Raw genomic sequence first — 16,950 nt, 5'->3', positions numbered from 1 at the left:
TTTTCTTCAAACTACTGTCAATATTCAAATTTTAACTATTGGTTGAAATCTTTATGTCAAACAATCGTCAATAAACGAATTTTAATACTAGGTTGGAATTTTTTTCTTCAAACTATCGCCTATATACGAAATTTAACTCTCGGGAGGAATTTTTTGGTCAAGTTACCGTCAATGTACGAATTTTAACTCCCGGTGGGCACTTTTTTCTTCAAACTACTGTCAATATTAAAATTTTAACTATTGGTTCGAATCTTTTTGTCAAACAATCGTCAATACACGAATTTTAATACTAGGTTGGAATTTCTTTCTTCAAACTATTGTCAATATTCAAATTTTAAATATTGGTTGAAATCTTTATGTCAAACAATCGTCAATAATCGAATTTTAATACTAGGTTGGAATTTTTTTCTTCAAACTATCTCCTATATACGAAATTTATCTCTCGGCAGGAATTTTTTGGTCAAACTATCGTCAATGTACGAATTTTAACTCTCGATGGGCACTTTTTCTTCAAACTACTATCAATACTCAAATTTTGAATATTGTTTGGAATCTTTTTGTCAACAATCGTCAATACACGAATTTTAATACTAGGTTGGAATTTTTATCATCAAACTATCGCCTATATACGAAATTTAACTCTCGGGAGGAAGTTTTTGGTCAAGCTACCGTCAATGTACGAATTTTAACTCTCGGTGGGAACTTTTTTCTTCAAACTACTGTTAGTATTCAAATTTTAACTATTGGTTGAAATCTTTATGTCAAACAATCGTCAATAAACGAATTTTAATACCAGGTTGGAATTTTTTTCTTCAAACTATCGCCTATATACGAAATTTATCTCTCGGGAGGAATTTTTTGGTCAAGTTACCGTCAATGTACGAATTTTAACTCCCGGTGGGCACTTTTTTCTTCAAACTACTGTCAATATTAAAATTTTAACTATTGGTTCGAATCTTTTTGTCAAACAATCGTCAATACACGAATTTTAATACTAGGTTGGAATTACTTTCTTCAAACTATTGTCAATATTCAAATTTTAACTATTGGTTCGAATCTTTTTGTCAAACAATCGTCAATACACGAATTTTAATACTAGGTTGGAATTTTTATCATCAAACTATCGCCTATATACGAAATTTAACTCTCGGGAGGAAGTTTTTGGTCAAGCTACCGTCAATGTACGAATTTTAACTCCCGGTGGGAACTTTTTTCTTCAAACTACTGTCAATATTCAAATTTTAACTATTGGTTGAAATCTTTATGTCAAACAATCGTCAATAAACGAATTTTAATACTAGGTTGGAATTTTTTTCTTCAAACTATCGCCTATATACGATATTTAACTCTCGGGAGGAATTTTTTGGTCAAGCTACCGTCAATGTACGAATTTTAACTCTCGGTGGGCACTTTTTTCTTCAAACTACTGTCAATATTCAAATTTTAACTATTGGTTCGAATCTTTTTGTCAAACAATCGTCAATACACGAATTTTAATACTAGGTTGGAATTTTTTTCTTCAAACTATCTCCTATATACGAAATTTAAGTCTCGGTAGGAATTTTTTGGTCAAACTATCGTCAATGTACGAATTTTAATCTCGGTGGGCACTTTTTTCTTCAAACTACTGTCAATATTCAAATTTTAAATATTGGTCCAAATCTTTATGTCAAACAATCGTCAATAAACGAATTTTATTACTAGGTTGGAATTTTTTTCTTGAAACTATCGCCCATATACGGAATTTAACTCTCGGGAGGAATTTTTTGGTCAAGCTACCGTCAATGTACGAATTTTAACTCTCGGTGGGCACTTTTTTCTTCAAACTACTGTCAATATTCAAATTTTAACTATTGGTTCGAATCTTTTTGTCAAACATTCGTCAATACACGAATTTTAATACTAGGTTGGAATTTTTTTCTTCAAACTATCTCCTATATACGAAATTTAAGTCTCGGTAGGAATTTTTTGGTCAAACTATCGTCAATGTACGAATTTTAATCTCGGTGGGCACTTTTTTCTTCAAACTACAGTCAATATTCAAATTTTAACTATTGGTTGAAATCTTTATGTCAAACAATCGTCAATACACGAATTTTAATACTAGGTTGGAATTTTTTTCTTCAAACTATCGCCTATATACGAAATTTAACTCTCGGGAGGAATTTTTTGGTCAAGCTACCGTCAATGTACGAATTTTAACTCCCGGTGGGCACTTTTTTCTTCAAACTATTGTCAATATTCAAATTTTAACTATTGGTTGGAATCTTTTTGTCAAACAATCGTCAATACACGAATTTTAATACTAGGTTGGAATTTTTTTCTTCAAACTACTGTCAATATTCAAATTTTAAATATTGGTTCAAATCTTTATGTCAAACAATCGTCAATAAACGAATTTTAATACTAGGTTGGAATTTTTTTCTTGAAACTATCGCCTATATACGATATTTAACTCTCGGGAGGAATTTTTTGGTCAAGCTACCGTCAATGTACGAATTTTAACTCTCGGTGGGAACTTTTTTCTTCAAACTACTGTCAATATTCAAATTTTAACTATTGGTTGAAATCTTTATGTCAAACAATCGTCAATAAACGAATTTTAATACTAGGTTGGAATTTCTTTCTTCAAACTATTGTCAATATTCAAATTTTAAATATTGGTTGAAATCTTTATGTCAAACAATCGTCAATAATCGAATTTTAATACTAGGTTGGAATTTTTTTCTTCAAACTATCTCCTATATACTAAATTTATCTCTCGGCAGGAATTTTTTGGTCAAACTATCGTCAATGTACGAATTTTAACTCTCGATGGGCACTTTTTCTTCAAACTACTATCAATACTCAAATTTTGAATATTGTTTGGAATCTTTTTGTCAACAATCGTCAATACACGAATTTTAATACTAGGTTGGAATTTTTATCATCAAACTATCGCCTATATACGAAATTTAACTCTCGGGAGGAAGTTTTTGGTCAAGCTACCGTCAATGTACGAATTTTAACTCTCGGTGGGAACTTTTTTCTTCAAACTACTGTCAATATTCAAATTTTAACTATTGGTTGAAATCTTTATGTCAAACAATCGTCAATAAACGAATTTTAATACTAGGTTGGAATTTTTTTCTTCAAACTATCGCCTATATACGATATTTAACTCTCGGGAGGAATTTTTTGGTCAAGCTACCGTCAATGTACGAATTTTAACTCTCGGTGGGCACTTTTTTCTTCAAACTACTGTCAATATTCAAATTTTAACTATTGGTTCGAATCTTTTTGTCAAACAATCGTCAATACACGAATTTTAATACTAGGTTGGAATTTTTTTCTTCAAACTATCTCCTATATACGAAATTTAAGTCTCGGTAGGAATTTTTTGGTCAAACTATCGTCAATGTACGAATTTTAATCTCGGTGGGCACTTTTTTCTTCAAACTACTGTCAATATTCAAATTTTAACTATTGGTTGAAATCTTTATGTCAAACAATCGTCAATAAACGAATTTTAATACTAGGTTGGAATTTTTTTCTTCAAACTATCGCCTATATACGAAATTTAAGTCTCGGTAGGAATTTTTTGGTCAAACTATCGTCAATGTACGAATTTTAATCTCGGTGGGCACTTTTTTCTTCAAACTACTGTCAATATTCAAATTTTAACTATTGGTTGAAATCTTTATGTCAAACAATCGTCAATAAACGAATTTTAATACTAGGTTGGAATTTTTTTCTTCAAACTATCGCCTATATACGAAATTTAACTCTCGGGAGGAATTTTTTGGTCAAGTTACCGTCAATGTACGAATTTTAACTCTCGGTGGGAACTTTTTTCTTCAAACTACAGTCAATATTCAAATTTTAACTATTGGTTGAAATCTTTATGTCAAACAATCGTCAATACACGAATTTTAATACTAGGTTGGAATTTTTTTCTTCAAACTATCGCCTATATACGAAATTTAACTCTCGGGAGGAATTTTTTGGTCAAGCTACCGTCAATGTACGAATTTTAACTCCCGGTGGGCACTTTTTTCTTCAAACTATTGTCAATATTCAAATTTTAACTATTGGTTGGAATCTTTTTGTCAAACAATCGTCAATACACGAATTTTAATACTAGGTTGGAATTTTTTTCTTCAAACTACTGTCAATATTCAAATTTTAAATATTGGTTCAAATCTTTATGTCAAACAATCGTCAATAAACGAATTTTAATACTAGGTTGGAATTTTTTTCTTGAAACTATCGCCTATATACGAAATTTAACTCTCGGGAGGAATTTTTTGGTCAAGTTACCGTCAATGTACGAATTTTAACTCCCGGTGGGCACTTTTTTCTTCAAACTACTGTCAATATTAAAATTTTAACTATTGGTTCGAATCTTTTTGTCAAACAATCGTCAATACACGAATTTTAATACTAGGTTGGAATTTCTTTCTTCAAACTATTGTCAATATTCAAATTTTAAATATTGGTTGAAATCTTTATGTCAAACAATCGTCAATAATCGAATTTTAATACTAGGTTGGAATTTTTTTCTTCAAACTATCTCCTATATACGAAATTTATCTCTCGGTAGGAATTTTTTGGTCAAACTATCGTCAATGTACGAATTTTAACTCTCGATGGGCACTTTTTCTTCAAACTACTATCAATACTCAAATTTTGAATATTGTTTGGAATCTTTTTGTCAACAATCGTCAATACACGAATTTTAATACTAGGTTGGAATTTTTATCATCAAACTATCGCCTATATACGAAATTTAACTCTCGGGAGGAAGTTTTTGGTCAAGCTACCGTCAATGTACGAATTTTAACTCTCGGTGGGCACTTTTTTCTTCAAACTACTGTCAATATACGAAATTTAACTCTCGGGAGGAAGTTTTTGGTCAAGCTACCGTCAATGTACGAATTTTAACTCTCGGTGGGAACTTTTTTCTTCAAACTACTGTCAATATTCAAATTTTAACTATTGGTTGAAATCTTTATGTCAAACAATCGTCAATAAACGAATTTTAATACTAGGTTGGAATTTTTTTCTTCAAACTATCGCCTATATACGATATTTAACTCTCGGGAGGAATTTTTTGGTCAAGCTACCGTCAATGTACGAATTTTAACTCTCGGTGGGAACTTTTTTCTTCAAACTACAGTCAATATTCAAATTTTAACTATTGGTTGAAATCTTTATGTCAAACAATCGTCAATACACGAATTTTAATACTAGGTTGGAATTTTTTTCTTCAAACTATCGCCTATATACGAAATTTAACTCTCGGGAGGAATTTTTTGGTCAAGCTACCGTCAATGTACGAATTTTAATCTCGGTGGGCACTTTTTTCTTCAAACTACTGTCAATATTCAAATTTTAAATATTGGTTGAAATCTTTATGTCAAACAATCGTCAATAAACGAATTTTAATACTAGGTTGGAATTTTTTTCTTCAAACTATCGCCTATATACGAAATTTAACTCTCGGGAGGAATTTTTTGGTCAAGTTACCGTCAATGTACGAATTTTAACTCCCGGTGGGCACTTTTTTCTTCAAACTACTGTCAATATTAAAATTTTAACTATTGGTTCGAATCTTTTTGTCAAACAATCGTCAATACACGAATTTTAATACTAGGTTGGAATTTCTTTCTTCAAACTATTGTCAATATTCAAATTTTAAATATTGGTTGAAATCTTTATGTCAAACAATCGTCAATAATCGAATTTTAATACTAGGTTGGAATTTTTTTCTTCAAACTATCTCCTATATACGAAATTTATCTCTCGGTAGGAATTTTTTGGTCAAACTATCGTCAATGTACGAATTTTAACTCTCGATGGGCACTTTTTCTTCAAACTACTATCAATACTCAAATTTTGAATATTGTTTGGAATCTTTTTGTCAACAATCGTCAATACACGAATTTTAATACTAGGTTGGAATTTTTATCATCAAACTATCGCCTATATACGAAATTTAACTCTCGGGAGGAAGTTTTTGGTCAAGCTACCGTCAATGTACGAATTTTAACTCTCGGTGGGAACTTTTTTCTTCAAACTACTGTTAGTATTCAAATTTTAACTATTGGTTGAAATCTTTATGTCAAACAATCGTCAATAAACGAATTTTAATACCAGGTTGGAATTTTTTTCTTCAAACTATCGCCTATATACGAAATTTAACTCTCGGGAGGAATTTTTTGGTCAAGTTACCGTCAATGTACGAATTTTAACTCCCGGTGGGCACTTTTTTCTTCAAACTACTGTCAATATTAAAATTTTAACTATTGGTTCGAATCTTTTTGTCAAACAATCGTCAATACACGAATTTTAATACTAGGTTGGAATTACTTTCTTCAAACTATTGTCAATATTCAAATTTTATCTATTGGTTCGAATCTTTTTGTCAAACAATCGTCAATACACGAATTTTAATACTAGGTTGGAATTTTTATCATCAAACTATCGCCTATATACGAAATTTAACTCTCGGGAGGAAGTTTTTGGTCAAGCTACCGTCAATGTACGAATTTTAACTCTCGGTGGGAACTTTTTTCTTCAAACTACTGTCAATATTCAAATTTTAACTATTGGTTGAAATCTTTATGTCAAACAATCGTCAATAAACGAATTTTAATACTAGGTTGGAATTTGTTTCTTCAAACTATCGCCTATATACGATATTTAACTCTCGGGAGGAATTTTTTGGTCAAGCTACCGTCAATGTACGAATTTTAACTCTCGGTGGGCACTTTTTTCTTCAAACTACTGTCAATATTCAAATTTTAACTATTGGTTCGAATCTTTTTGTCAAACAATCGTCAATACACGAATTTTAATACTAGGTTGGAATTTTTTTCTTCAAACTATCTCCTATATACGAAATTTAAGTCTCGGTAGGAATTTTTTGGTCAAACTATCGTCAATGTACGAATTTTAATCTCGGTGGGCACTTTTTTCTTCAAACTACTGTCAATATTCAAATTTTAACTATTGGTTGAAATCTTTATGTCAAACAATCGTCAATAAACGAATTTTAATACTAGGTTGGAATTTTTTTCTTCAAACTATCGCCTATATACGAAATTTAAGTCTCGGTAGGAATTTTTTGGTCAAACTATCGTCAATGTACGAATTTTAATCTCGGTGGGCACTTTTTTCTTCAAACTACTGTCAATATTCAAATTTTAACTATTGGTTGAAATCTTTATGTCAAACAATCGTCAATAAACGAATTTTAATACTAGGTTGGAATTTTTTTCTTCAAACTATCGCCTATATACGAAATTTAACTCTCGGGAGGAATTTTTTGGTCAAGTTACCGTCAATGTACGAATTTTAACTCTCGGTGGGAACTTTTTTCTTCAAACTACAGTCAATATTCAAATTTTAACTATTGGTTGAAATCTTTATGTCAAACAATCGTCAATACACGAATTTTAATACTAGGTTGGAATTTTTTTCTTCAAACTATCGCCTATATACGAAATTTAACTCTCGGGAGGAATTTTTTGGTCAAGCTACCGTCAATGTACGAATTTTAACTCCCGGTGGGCACTTTTTTCTTCAAACTATTGTCAATATTCAAATTTTAACTATTGGTTGGAATCTTTTTGTCAAACAATCGTCAATACACGAATTTTAATACTAGGTTGGAATTTTTTTCTTCAAACTACTGTCAATATTCAAATTTTAAATATTGGTTCAAATCTTTATGTCAAACAATCGTCAATAAACGAATTTTAATACTAGGTTGGAATTTTTTTCTTGAAACTATCGCCTATATACGAAATTTAACTCTCGGGAGGAATTTTTTGGTCAAGTTACCGTCAATGTACGAATTTTAACTCCCGGTGGGCACTTTTTTCTTCAAACTACTGTCAATATTAAAATTTTAACTATTGGTTCGAATCTTTTTGTCAAACAATCGTCAATACACGAATTTTAATACTAGGTTGGAATTTCTTTCTTCAAACTATTGTCAATATTCAAATTTTAAATATTGGTTGAAATCTTTATGTCAAACAATCGTCAATAATCGAATTTTAATACTAGGTTGGAATTTTTTTCTTCAAACTATCTCCTATATACGAAATTTATCTCTCGGTAGGAATTTTTTGGTCAAACTATCGTCAATGTACGAATTTTAACTCTCGATGGGCACTTTTTCTTCAAACTACTATCAATACTCAAATTTTGAATATTGTTTGGAATCTTTTTGTCAACAATCGTCAATACACGAATTTTAATACTAGGTTGGAATTTTTATCATCAAACTATCGCCTATATACGAAATTTAACTCTCGGGAGGAAGTTTTTGGTCAAGCTACCGTCAATGTACGAATTTTAACTCTCGGTGGGAACTTTTTTCTTCAAACTACTGTCAATATTCAAATTTTAACTATTGGTTGAAATCTTTATGTCAAACAATCGTCAATAAACGAATTTTAATACTAGGTTGGAATTTTTTTCTTCAAACTATCGCCTATATACGATATTTAACTCTCGGGAGGAATTTTTTGGTCAAGCTACCGTCAATGTACGAATTTTAACTCTCGGTGGGAACTTTTTTCTTCAAACTACAGTCAATATTCAAATTTTAACTATTGGTTGAAATCTTTATGTCAAACAATCGTCAATACACGAATTTTAATACTAGGTTGGAATTTTTTTCTTGAAACTATCGCCTATATACGAAATTTAACTCTCGGGAGGAATTTTTTGGTCAAGCTACCGCCAATGTACGAATTTTAATCTCGGTGGGCACTTTTTTCTTCAAACTACTGTCAATATTCAAATTTTAACTATTGGTTGAAATCTTTATGTCAAACAATCGTCAATAAACGAATTTTAATACTAGGTTGGAATTTTTTTCTTCAAACTATCGCCTATATACGAAATTTAACTCTCGGGAGGAATTTTTTGGTCAAGTTACCGTCAATGTACGAATTTTAACTCCCGGTGGGCACTTTTTTCTTCAAACTACTGTCAATATTAAAATTTTAACTATTGGTTCGAATCTTTTTGTCAAACAATCGTCAATACACGAATTTTAATACTAGGTTGGAATTTCTTTCTTCAAACTATTGTCAATATTCAAATTTTAAATATTGGTTGAAATCTTTATGTCAAACAATCGTCAATAATCGAATTTTAATACTAGGTTGGAATTTTTTTCTTCAAACTATCTCCTATATACGAAATTTATCTCTCGGTAGGAATTTTTTGGTCAAACTATCGTCAATGTACGAATTTTAACTCTCGATGGGCACTTTTTCTTCAAACTACTATCAATACTCAAATTTTGAATATTGTTTGGAATCTTTTTGTCAACAATCGTCAATACACGAATTTTAATACTAGGTTGGAATTTTTATCATCAAACTATCGCCTATATACGAAATTTAACTCTCGGGAGGAAGTTTTTGGTCAAGCTACCGTCAATGTACGAATTTTAACTCTCGGTGGGCACTTTTTTCTTCAAACTACTGTCAATATACGAAATTTAACTCTCGGGAGGAAGTTTTTGGTCAAGCTACCGTCAATGTACGAATTTTAACTCTCGGTGGGAACTTTTTTCTTCAAACTACTGTCAATATTCAAATTTTAACTATTGGTTGAAATCTTTATGTCAAACAATCGTCAATAAACGAATTTTAATACTAGGTTGGAATTTTTTTCTTCAAACTATCGCCTATATACGATATTTAACTCTCGGGAGGAATTTTTTGGTCAAGCTACCGTCAATGTACGAATTTTAACTCTCGGTGGGAACTTTTTTCTTCAAACTACAGTCAATATTCAAATTTTAACTATTGGTTGAAATCTTTATGTCAAACAATCGTCAATACACGAATTTTAATACTAGGTTGGAATTTTTTTCTTCAAACTATCGCCTATATACGAAATTTAACTCTCGGGAGGAATTTTTTGGTCAAGCTACCGTCAATGTACGAATTTTAATCTCGGTGGGCACTTTTTTCTTCAAACTACTGTCAATATTCAAATTTTAACTATTGGTTGAAATCTTTATGTCAAACAATCGTCAATAAACGAATTTTAATACTAGGTTGGAATTTTTTTCTTCAAACTATCGCCTATATACGAAATTTAACTCTCGGGAGGAATTTTTTGGTCAAGTTACCGTCAATGTACGAATTTTAACTCCCGGTGGGCACTTTTTTCTTCAAACTACTGTCAATATTAAAATTTTAACTATTGGTTCGAATCTTTTTGTCAAACAATCGTCAATACACGAATTTTAATACTAGGTTGGAATTTCTTTCTTCAAACTATTGTCAATATTCAAATTTTAAATATTGGTTGAAATCTTTATGTCAAACAATCGTCAATAATCGAATTTTAATACTAGGTTGGAATTTTTTTCTTCAAACTATCTCCTATATACGAAATTTATCTCTCGGTAGGAATTTTTTGGTCAAACTATCGTCAATGTACGAATTTTAACTCTCGATGGGCACTTTTTCTTCAAACTACTATCAATACTCAAATTTTGAATATTGTTTGGAATCTTTTTGTCAACAATCGTCAATACACGAATTTTAATACTAGGTTGGAATTTTTATCATCAAACTATCGCCTATATACGAAATTTAACTCTCGGGAGGAAGTTTTTGGTCAAGCTACCGTCAATGTACGAATTTTAACTCTCGGTGGGCACTTTTTTCTTCAAACTACTGTCAATATTCAAATTTTAACTATTGGTTGGAATCTTTTTGTCAAACAATCGTCAATACACGAATTTTAATACTAGGTTGGAATTTTTTTCTTCAAACTACTGTCAATATTCAAATTTTAAATATTGGTTCAAATCTTTATGTCAAACAATCGTCAATAAACGAATTTTAATACTAGGTTGGAATTTTTTTCTTCAAACTATCGCCTATATACGAAATTTAACTCTCGGGAGGAATTTTTTGGTCAAGCTACCGTCAATGTACGAATTTTAACTCTCGGTGGGCACTTTTTTCTTCAAACTACTGTCAATATTCAAATTTTAACTATTGGTTCGAATCTTTTTGTCAAACAATCGTCAATACACGAATTTTAATACTAGGTTGGAATTTTTTTCTTCAAACTATCTCCTATATACGAAATTTAAGTCTCGGTAGGAATTTTTTGGTCAAACTATCGTCAATGTACGAATTTTAATCTCGGTGGGCACTTTTTTCTTCAAACTACTGTCAATATTCAAATTTTAACTATTGGTTGAAATCTTTATGTCAAACAATCGTCAATAAACGAATTTTAATACTAGGTTGGAATTTTTTTCTTCAAACTATCGCCTATATACGAAATTTAACTCTCGGGAGGAATTTTTTGGTCAAGTTACCGTCAATGTACGAATTTTAACTCCCGGTGGGCACTTTTTTCTTCAAACTACTGTCAATATTAAAATTTTAACTATTGGTTCGAATCTTTTTGTCAAACAATCGTCAATACACGAATTTTAATACTAGGTTGGAATTTCTTTCTTCAAACTATTGTCAATATTCAAATTTTAAATATTGGTTGAAATCTTTATGTCAAACAATCGTCAATAATCGAATTTTAATACTAGGTTGGAATTTTTTTCTTCAAACTATCTCCTATATACGAAATTTATCTCTCGGCAGGAATTTTTTGGTCAAACTATCGTCAATGTACGAATTTTAACTCTCGATGGGCACTTTTTCTTCAAACTACTATCAATACTCAAATTTTGAATATTGTTTGGAATCTTTTTGTCAACAATCGTCAATACACGAATTTTAATACTAGGTTGGAATTTTTATCATCAAACTATCGCCTATATACGAAATTTAACTCTCGGGAGGAATTTTTTGGTCAAGCTACCGTCAATGTACGAATTTTAACTCTCGGTGGGAACTTTTTTCTTCAAACTACAGTCAATATTCAAATTTTAACTATTGGTTGAAATCTTTATGTCAAACAGTCGTCAATACACGAATTTTAATACTAGGTTGGAATTTTTATCATCAAACTATCGCCTATATACGAAATTTAACTCTCGGGAGGAAGTTTTTGGTCAAGCTACCGTCAATGTACGAATTTTAACTCTCGGTGGGCACTTTTTTCTTCAAACTACTGTCAATATTCAAATTTTAACTATTGGTTGGAATCTTTTTGTCAAACAATCGTCAATACACGAATTTTAATACTAGGTTGGAATTTTTTTCTTCAAACTACTGTCAATATTCAAATTTTAAATATTGGTTCAAATCTTTATGTCAAACAATCGTCAATAAACGAATTTTAATACTAGGTTGGAATTTTTTTCTTCAAACTATCGCCTATATACGAAATTTAACTCTCGGGAGGAATTTTTTGGTCAAGCTACCGTCAATGTACGAATTTTAACTCTCGGTGGGCACTTTTTTCTTCAAACTACTGTCAATATTCAAATTTTAACTATTGGTTCGAATCTTTTTGTCAAACAATCGTCAATACACGAATTTTAATACTATGTTGGAATTTTTTTCTTCAAACTATCTCCTATATACGAAATTTAAGTCTCGGTAGGAATTTTTTGGTCAAACTATCGTCAATGTACGAATTTTAATCTCGGTGGGCACTTTTTTCTTCAAACTACTGTCAATATTCAAATTTTAACTATTGGTTGAAATCTTTATGTCAAACAATCGTCAATAAACGAATTTTAATACTAGGTTGGAATTTTTTTCTTCAAACTATCGCCTATATACGAAATTTAACTCTCGGGAGGAATTTTTTGGTCAAGTTACCGTCAATGTACGAATTTTAACTCCCGGTGGGCACTTTTTTCTTCAAACTACTGTCAATATTAAAATTTTAACTATTGGTTCGAATCTTTTTGTCAAACAATCGTCAATACACGAATTTTAATACTAGGTTGGAATTTCTTTCTTCAAACTATTGTCAATATTCAAATTTTAAATATTGGTTGAAATCTTTATGTCAAACAATCGTCAATAATCGAATTTTAATACTAGGTTGGAATTTTTTTCTTCAAACTATCTCCTATATACGAAATTTATCTCTCGGTAGGAATTTTTTGGTCAAATTATCGTCAATGTACGAATTTTAACTCTCGATGGGCACTTTTTCTTCAAACTACTATCAATACTCAAATTTTGAATATTGTTTGGAATCTTTTTGTCAACAATCGTCAATACACGAATTTTAATACTAGGTTGGAATTTTTATCATCAAACTATCGCCTATATACGAAATTTAACTCTCGGGAGGAAGTTTTTGGTCAAGCTACCGTCAATGTACGAATTTTAACTCTCGGTGGGAACTTTTTTCTTCAAACTACTGTCAATATTCAAATTTTAACTATTGGTTGAAATCTTTATGTCAAACAATCGTCAATAAACGAATTTTAATACTAGGTTGGAATTTTTTTCTTCAAACTATCGCCTATATACGATATTTAACTCTCGGGAGGAATTTTTTGGTCAAGCTACCGTCAATGTACGAATTTTAACTCTCGGTGGGAACTTTTTTCTTCAAACTACAGTCAATATTCAAATTTTAACTATTGGTTGAAATCTTTATGTCAAACAATCGTCAATACACGAATTTTAATACTAGGTTGGAATTTTTTTCTTCAAACTATCGCCTATATACGAAATTTAACTCTCGGGAGGAATTTTTTGGTCAAGCTACCGTCAATGTACGAATTTTAATCTCGGTGGGCACTTTTTTCTTCAAACTACTGTCAATATTCAAATTTTAACTATTGGTTGAAATCTTTATGTCAAACAATCGTCAATAAACGAATTTTAATACTAGGTTGGAATTTTTTTCTTCAAACTATCGCCTATATACGAAATTTAACTCCGGGAGGAATTTTTTGGTCAAGTTACCGTCAATGTACGAATTTTAACTCCCGGTGGGCACTTTTTTCTTCAAACTACTGTCAATATTAAAATTTTAACTATTGGTTCGAATCTTTTTGTCAAACAATCGTCAATACACGAATTTTAATACTAGGTTGGAATTTCTTTCTTCAAACTATTGTCAATATTCAAATTTTAAATATTGGTTGAAATCTTTATGTCAAACAATCGTCAATAATCGAATTTTAATACTAGGTTGGAATTTTTTTCTTCAAACTATCTCCTATATACGAAATTTATCTCTCGGTAGGAATTTTTTGGTCAAACTATCGTCAATGTACGAATTTTAACTCTCGATGGGCACTTTTTCTTCAAACTACTATCAATACTCAAATTTTGAATATTGTTTGGAATCTTTTTGTCAACAATCGTCAATACACGAATTTTAATACTAGGTTGGAATTTTTATCATCAAACTATCGCCTATATACGAAATTTAACTCTCGGGAGGAAGTTTTTGGTCAAGCTACCGTCAATGTACGAATTTTAACTCTCGGTGGGCACTTTTTTCTTCAAACTACTGTCAATATTCAAATTTTAACTATTGGTTGGAATCTTTTTGTCAAACAATCGTCAATACACGAATTTTAATACTAGGTTGGAATTTTTTTCTTCAAACTACTGTCAATATTCAAATTTTAAATATTGGTTCAAATCTTTATGTCAAACAATCGTCAATAAACGAATTTTAATACTAGGTTGGAATTTTTTTCTTCAAACTATCGCCTATATACGAAATTTAACTCTCGGGAGGAATTTTTTGGTCAAGCTACCGTCAATGTACGAATTTTAACTCTCGGTGGGCACTTTTTTCTTCAAACTACTGTCAATATTCAAATTTTAACTATTGGTTCGAATCTTTTTGTCAAACAATCGTCAATACACGAATTTTAATACTAGGTTGGAATTTTTTTCTTCAGACTATCTCCTATATACGAAATTTAAGTCTCGGTAGGAATTTTTTGGTCAAACTATCGTCAATGTACGAATTTTAATCTCGGTGGGCACTTTTTTCTTCAAACTACTGTCAATATTCAAATTTTAACTATTGGTTGAAATCTTTATGTCAAACAATCGTCAATAAACGAATTTTAATACTAGGTTGGAATTTTTTTCTTCAAACTATCGCCTATATGCGAAATTTAACTCTCGGGAGGAATTTTTTGGTCAAGCTACCGTCAATGTACGAATTTTAACTCCCGGTGGTCACTTTTTTCTTCAAACTACTGTCAATATTATAATTTTAACTATTGGTTCGAATCTTTTTGTCAAACAATCGTCAATACACGAATTTTAATACTAGGTTGGAATTTTTTTCTTCAAACTACTGTCAATATTCAAATTTTAAATATTGGTTCAAATCTTTATGTCAAACAATCGTCAATAAACGAATTTTAATACTAGGTTGGAATTTTTTTCTTCAAACTATCGCCTATATACGAAATTTAACTCTCGGGAGGAATTTTTTGGTCAAGCTACCGTCAATGTACGAATTTTAACTCTCGGTGGGCACTTTTTTCTTCAAACTACTGTCAATATTCAAATTTTAACTATTGGTTCGAATCTTTTTGTCAAACAATCGTCAATACACGAATTTTAATACTAGGTTGGAATTTTTTTCTTCAAACTATTGTCAATATTCAAATTTTAAATATTGGTTCAAATCTTTATGTCAAACAATCGTCAATAAACGAATTTTAATACTAGGTTGGAATTTTTTTCTTCAAACTATCGCCTATATACGAAATTTAACTCTCGGGAGGAATTTTTTGGTCAAGCTACCGTCAATGTACGAATTTTAACTCTCGGTGGGCACTTTTTTCTTCAAACTACTGTCAATATTCAAATTTTAACTATTGGTTGGAATCTTTTTGTCAAACAATCGTCAATACACGAATTTTAATACTAGGTTGGAATTTTTTTCTTCAAACTACTGTCAATATTCAAATTTTAAATATTGGTTCAAATCTTTATGTCAAACAATCGTCAATAAACGAATTTTAATACTAGGTTGGAATTTTTTTCTTCAAACTATCGCCTATATACGAAATTTAACTCTCGGGAGGAATTTTTTGGTCAAGCTACCGTCAATGTACGAATTTTAACTCTCGGTGGGCACTTTTTTCTTCAAACTACTGTCAATATTCAAATTTTAACTATTGGTTCGAATCTTTTTGTCAAACAATCGTCAATACACGAATTTTAATACTAGGTTGGAATTTTTTTCTTCAAACTATCTCCTATATACGAAATTTAAGTCTCGGTAGGAATTTTTTGGTCAAACTATCGTCAATGTACGAATTTTAATCTCGGTGGGCACTTTTTTCTTCAAACTACTGTCAATATTCAAATTTTAACTATTGGTTGAAATCTTTATGTCAAACAATCGTCAATAAACGAATTTTAATACTAGGTTGGAATTTTTTTCTTCAAACTATCGCCTATATACGAAATTTAACTCTCGGGAGGAATTTTTTGGTCAAGCTACCGTCAATGTACGAATTTTAACTCCCGGTGGGCACTTTTTTCTTCAAACTACTGTCAATATTATAATTTTAACTATTGGTTCGAATCTTTTTGTCAAACAATCGTCAATACACGAATTTTAATACTAGGTTGGAATTTTTTTCTTCAAACTACTGTCAATATTCAAATTTTAAATATTGGTTCAAATCTTTATGTCAAACAATCGTCAATAAACGAATTTTAATACTAGGTTGGAATTTTTTTCTTCAAACTATCGCCTATATACGAAATTTAACTCTCGGGAGGAATTTTTTGGTCAAGCTACCGTCAATGTACGAATTTTAACTCTCGGTGGGCACTTTTTTCTTCAAACTACTGTCAATATTCAAATTTTAACTATTGGTTCGAATCTTTTTGTCAAACAATCGTCAATACACGAATTTTAATACTAGGTTGGAATTTTTTTCTTCAAACTATTGTCAATATTCAAATTTTAAATATTGGTTCAAATCTTTATGTCAAACAATCGTCAATAAACGAATTTTAATACTAGGTTGGAATTTTTTTCTTCAAACTATCG

The sequence above is a fragment of the Xylocopa sonorina genome, unplaced genomic scaffold, assembly GCF_050948175.1.
Source record: "Xylocopa sonorina isolate GNS202 unplaced genomic scaffold, iyXylSono1_principal scaffold0035, whole genome shotgun sequence".
NCBI lineage: Eukaryota > Metazoa > Arthropoda > Insecta > Hymenoptera > Apidae > Xylocopa > Xylocopa sonorina.
The sequence above is the reverse complement of the archived record's forward strand: the minus strand, read 5'-3'. Positions refer to the sequence as shown.